Here is a 6060-nt window from a genome sequence, read left to right as displayed (position 1 = left end):
AAAACTTTTAACTGCGATCATTAAGTCCCTCTGTAGTGGGTGGAACTCCCAAGAAAGAATTAATGACGTCACAGGCAGATCGCACGTCAAAAGAAAGTGAATTATGACGTCACCACTCGGTGGAACCGCAAGGGTGTGGCCAACTGCGGAAGGACTTTATAATCGCACTGTATATTAATTTTAACAGTTGCTGTTTTATACGCTTGGTCCCATGTTTTAAGCGTAGGCGACCTAAAACAAATGTCGGATTTATTCCAGATAAGCTTGGCTCACAGGCTTTGCATTACCTTATATGGTAGACAAAAATCTTCGGTGTTTCGTCTTACAGGCCAAATTATGCGTAAATTCGACTCTGCCTAAAACGCAGGTCCTCTGAATTGGAGTTGTAGAAGCTCTAGAAGCATTCCAGAAATATATGCTTGATGATATTTAGTCTTTTAGGATGTACGATGATCTATCAGACAATCGTAAATTTTGTGAAGATGTCTTTTTATATAAATTTATATAATGTAAAATCCGCAAAACCATTACGGAGAGTGCAATTTATTTAGTAGTGCTTACGAAAGATTGCCGTTAAAATATTTTTAAAATTTTAAAATAAATAAATATATATATATAATACATTATTTAGTTGTAATTTACAAATTTCGATTTTGTAAATTCTATAAATACTATAATAAACATATTCAAAATTATAAAACAAAAGATAGATGTGATAGAAAGACCTACGTCCACAGAATATCCAAAAAATTACAAGAAACTAATTTTAAAAATCCTACAATGAGTTGCTTAACTTTCCCGGCACAAACATTTAAAATTCCGTGTGGCGTCATCTGTTATAATATTTTGTTTTCAAAACTTTTTATATTTTTAATTATTACAAAATGGCATAAAGGTTAATTATGAGAGTAGGGATGGGTTTTATAAAAAAAATTGTAAATGCTAATAACGAGTAAAATAGTCATTAACTCCGACTCCAGGACACACGATCTTCTTCTATCTTCCCACCTCCTTGACCTTTAATCACCAAAATTTAATAGCATCAATGTTTCTAATATACAAACGTCTCTGCAAAATTTCAGAAATATTCGACAAAAGGCACAGGAGTTATTAAACTTTAAAGTGGGTGAACAAAATCGTGTCGCACATACACACCCTAACATCAGCACATATGCAGTGTAATCTGAATTTTAAATTTTATTTATTTTTTTCCCTAAAATGAATTTAAAATTATAATTTAAGCTATTTATCTCGAGTAGCACGTAGGCCTATTGTAACTAAGGGATTCGTTTCAGTCGTTATTATATACGAAAGTTCAAGGGCAGTTCACAGTACATAGTTCAGTAAGTGTAGAAATATTGATGGTATACGGATATACGTATGAATGAGTTGAATGATAATGATACGTTTAATTCAAAATAACAATATATACATGGAAAAATTGATGAAGACTTTCTCTCTAATACAATGATTACAAAATTTGATTCTTTTTAAAATTCTTTCTTCACTGTGAAGAAAGGGCCTTTTTTATATCCGTCATAGATTAGTCTGGCCCTGTTTGGGCATGGGCCCATGCCTAAACGGGGCTTGGCTAAACCCGTTAAGAGTATGAAAATGAACGTACAGTGGTGCCTCGGATAACGTACGCCTCGAGCAACGGACTTGCTGCGAACAACGGACTTTCCGTTCGGCAGTTATGTGAGACGAACAATGGACTTTTTTCGAACAAGTGCGAATGATGTTTCCACTCTTTTGCCGTTGCCAATGACAATCTGCTATTTTTAGGATATATTAGTATTATTAGAATGTATTATTAGTATATCTGAAGTAGAAATGTAATGTAATATATGTTGATGATTTAAATAAACATTAAATGTAATGTAATATATGTTGACGATTCAAATAAACGAAATGTAATTGTGTAGATGCCGAGGTGGCGGGACGAAAAGAGGTTGTAAAAAACAAACGGAGCGAGAGTAGCTCGTAGAAGTGTTTAGTGATCTTAATTAATAAAGAATTATTCGTATCATATAATCTGGCAAGTTAAGTCATTTATAATGCATCATGGCTTCTAAAAAAACAGAAAGGTGATTTCAATTGAAACAAAGCAAGAAATCATCAGGAGTGAAAGTTGACAAAAACTTTCTTGTCGAATGGGGAGAGGTTCAGGAGTTTACCAACACTCATTATCCAAACAGAGCTGAGGCCAACAGGATCAATGATCTCTACGATGACACCTTTGTCCGTCATTTCCGACAGGTGTTAAAGAAGAAAGAGAAACAGACCACCTTGGTCATGTTTTTCAAGAAGCCAGCGGGCAAAAAACAAAGGATGGAACAAGAGAAGTTGACCCTGCAAGTTCCGGTAGCCTCTCCTGAATCTGACTCCGATTAAAAAACAATAAAAAAAGACCCGCTGCAATGTGTAAAAAGTCTGTATCTGTATGAATGTGTAAAGAAAGTGTTCTTCCACCTCCTCCTCACAACATCTGACTACCCGGCATAATTGGTGTCTGCGCCATTTTCATTTTTTATGGTACAGTAAGGTTATTTTATGCTGCGGAACGAATTATATGTTTTAACATGTATTTCTATGGGAAAATGCGTTTCGTATGACGGACGTTTCACTTAACGGACGTGCACCTGGAACGGATTAAGTACAGTACGTTGTACGAGGCACCACTGTATCTAGACCGCCCATGAAAAATTCCTGAAATGACTTCTCCCTAATTGGATCCCAGATTCTACAAAACTGTATTCATATATTTAATTTATATTTTTTATTTCTGTTAATTAGTAATTAAATTAACTTCACAATTTTAAAAATTCAATAATGATAATTTAATATTTAAATAAATAATTATTACAAAAATAATGTGAAGAGTAACTGGCCTATCTCGCTGGGAGATCCTGGATCGAATTGGAGCGAGCAAATTCTCATGAATTTTTCATGGGAGTCTGTCCCGGATCTAGGCCCACCAGTAGCCAACCGGTCTTCGTACCTTGAACACTGGGAGTTCGGTCGTGGGTTCGCGCCTCGCTCGGATAGGCTGGCCACGTAAAATTTTCCGGGTTTTCTCCACGTCTGTAACGCCTAAATAGGGGCCAGTTTCCCTTAAAAATACCTCCCGGAAGGCATTCCTCGTAGGCAGATCGCCCAAGTATTGCATTGCCATAACTTAACAAACAAACTGTCCCGGATCTTTCGAGCCTTGTCTCCCACTACCCAGACGTTCCCATTGTGGGCTTGGAACCCTTTTTCCCTATATCCATCGTGGATTCCACGATGGGATATAGGGAAAGGGTGGGGATTCTGTTAGTCTCACAGGGCGGAAAGAGGAGGAAAACATTCAGGATATTTCACAATAATATTGTGAAATTTAGAAATAACTTGTTCATTAAAGGATAATAAAATTCTAGAATAATATTTTTTAATTGTTTGTTCGTTCTTAACAAGATTAACAAGAAAATCAAAAAAATTTCGTTATCTTTTCCGGAAAACGTGACCGACAAGTTAGAATAATAGGAAACTGTTATATAATCAGTTCAAACTGTTATGTAATAAAATTCCTTTCAATAGAGATTTGTTTTACTATTTTTTTAATAGTGATTAAATGAATATTCAAAAATGTTCGTAGATTAAAAACCTCAGAAGAGATAAATATCGATGAAAGTTTGAAATTATGTAAATAAATGGTATAAAGTATGCAGTCTTCAAGCTATTGTCCCCTTCGTTAATGCCTGATAGATCGAGTATAATTCTTATCTTGTAGCATAGCTTGTATATATAAAAACCGAATTAATTTAATGTTATTAAAATTTTAATATTTCGTTTATTGTGTACTTTCAATTTGCATTTTTTGCATCAGGGTGTATCAAAGTTATTGTTGTCTGAAATATAGTACCTTGCATCTTTTTCTAAACATTGCTCAGGTGATACTTCATAGTTATAAAAATTCCATCGAAGCATTTCTTTATCTCTTTCCGCCCTGTGGGCACTGTGGGCCCTGATTTTAGCAAGCCCATCGTGGGTCGGCCAAACCCGTGGATGGGGTGGATGGTGAGAGACTACGTCCCTCAAAAAATCCCTGTTATAACCAAACGGGACCCTCGAAAAATCCCTGACATATCCATACGGAACAGTCGAAAAAAATCCCTATGATTTTTTATACGTTCGGATTCGATTCTACTTTCGGTCTACTTTCGGATTCAGTCTACTTTTCTGGTTTCCCAAAAAGTAGACTGCTACAATAACCGGCCAATTGTTTTTCTATATTGAAGATCCAAAATCTGGATCCAAATTGAATCCTGATCCAGACTGGCATAATTTCTCATAAACAATTCATAAACAGATTCTATACAGTAATTTAGGCCCGTATTTTTCAAAAACACACTGATATTTCGTCTTAAAATTTTTCTTGATTTGAGGGCTTCATTTTAAAAAATAAATGAAACAATTTTTGTCTAGGATAATGAAGAATCTTTACATTTTTGTCTAAAAAGTCTCACATAAAATGAAGAGACTCTACATAAAGTAGGTTTCTTGTTATATCTAATGAAAAATTGCGGCTCCTATTTCCTTATGCAAAGTGATTCTTAAAAAACAAACTTTACTAAAACCATTGGAGGATTTATATACAAGGTGATTGACTGAGACGTTCAGTAGGAAGATGGGACTAATAACCAAGTTTTTTGATCAGACAGACAGGGGGACATTTTTGATGACGTTGGATGATCTTGAAAATCAACGGGTTTTCAAGATCATCCAATGTCATCAAAAGTTGCTTTTTAATTTAAAAAATAGTTTTTTTTAATTATAAAATTATAAAGCACTTTTGAGCCATTATATGGATAGTACGTGACGAAATAAACAACTTTTGTAGTCGGTCACATTTTCAACATATCGGCCAGTTTTTGCTAAAAATCTGATTTCTCATTTTCAGTTTATCGGTTAAATTATCAAAAAAACTTTACATGACAGAAAAATGATAGTATTGGAAGTAAATTTCAAAATTTATTTAAATTAAATACCAAGAATGCAGGCATTTATTCTTTTAGGAAAACCATTTAATGCATTTCGTAATTTATTTCTACCAGTCTGATGAAAACCTTCCCGAATTCTGACTTTCATATTTTCAGTAGAGAGACGTTAAAAGTAAACCATTTTTAATTGGTTTCCATAAAGATTTGTAGCCTGAAATAATTTTGGTAGCATGCACCTAAAGCCATCAGCATACCAAATATTTCTTCGTTTGAATAACCCATTTTCACAAAGACAGAGGAAATACTGTACGCAAAAATGAAAAAGATCATTCCAAAAATGGCACTTTTTTACGCCTTTGAAATAAACCAGCAACAAGCTGCTCAACTTTCCCCGCAACATTTAAAATTTTGGTGGCGCCATCTATTATCATATTTTATTTTAAAAATCTTTTTTATATAAATATAGTATAAGTTATATTTATATAATTTAACTAACTTAACATATTAAATGTAATACAGTTTATGTATTTTTATCTATAATGAATATTTATATATTAAGAATTGAAAGATCTGTTTCTGTATTCTAAATATTCATATTCTAATAATCAGAGTGTTTACAGTGTCAACTCATCTGATTCTTTAATATGAGAGAATGTAAATATTCATTGTGTAAATTTAATCTAAACTAGCTTAGAACCTAATCCATTTTGTTAGTGATTTCGCGTGCAATGGATCAAAGAAAGTTATAGAAGTCAAGCGACTAATGTGACAGCATACAGCTCTGGGGATCCAAGATCGAATCCGGACGGGCCGAAAAATTCAAAAAATTTTAGGCATCCGTCCGGATATGTCACTATCCGGTCCCCATTGTGGATCAGTAAAATTTATAATGGACTTGCTAAAAAGGTCCTCTTAGGATCCACAGGGCGAAAAACCATCAAAATAAAAAGGCCTTATGACGTAAAGAATTCTGTTTTTCAGGTTAGCCAGATCTCAAAATATTCACGTAAACAATACTATTTTTCTTTTAATTTAAAAAAGTGATAAAAATATCCATTCTTAAGAATATCTGAAAGTC

The sequence above is a fragment of the Centruroides sculpturatus genome, unplaced genomic scaffold (assembly GCF_000671375.1).
Source record: "Centruroides sculpturatus isolate CEXI.00-Female unplaced genomic scaffold, Cexi_2.0 scaffold330, whole genome shotgun sequence".
Lineage (NCBI taxonomy): Eukaryota > Metazoa > Arthropoda > Arachnida > Scorpiones > Buthidae > Centruroides > Centruroides sculpturatus.
This window is presented reverse-complemented; position numbering follows the sequence as displayed.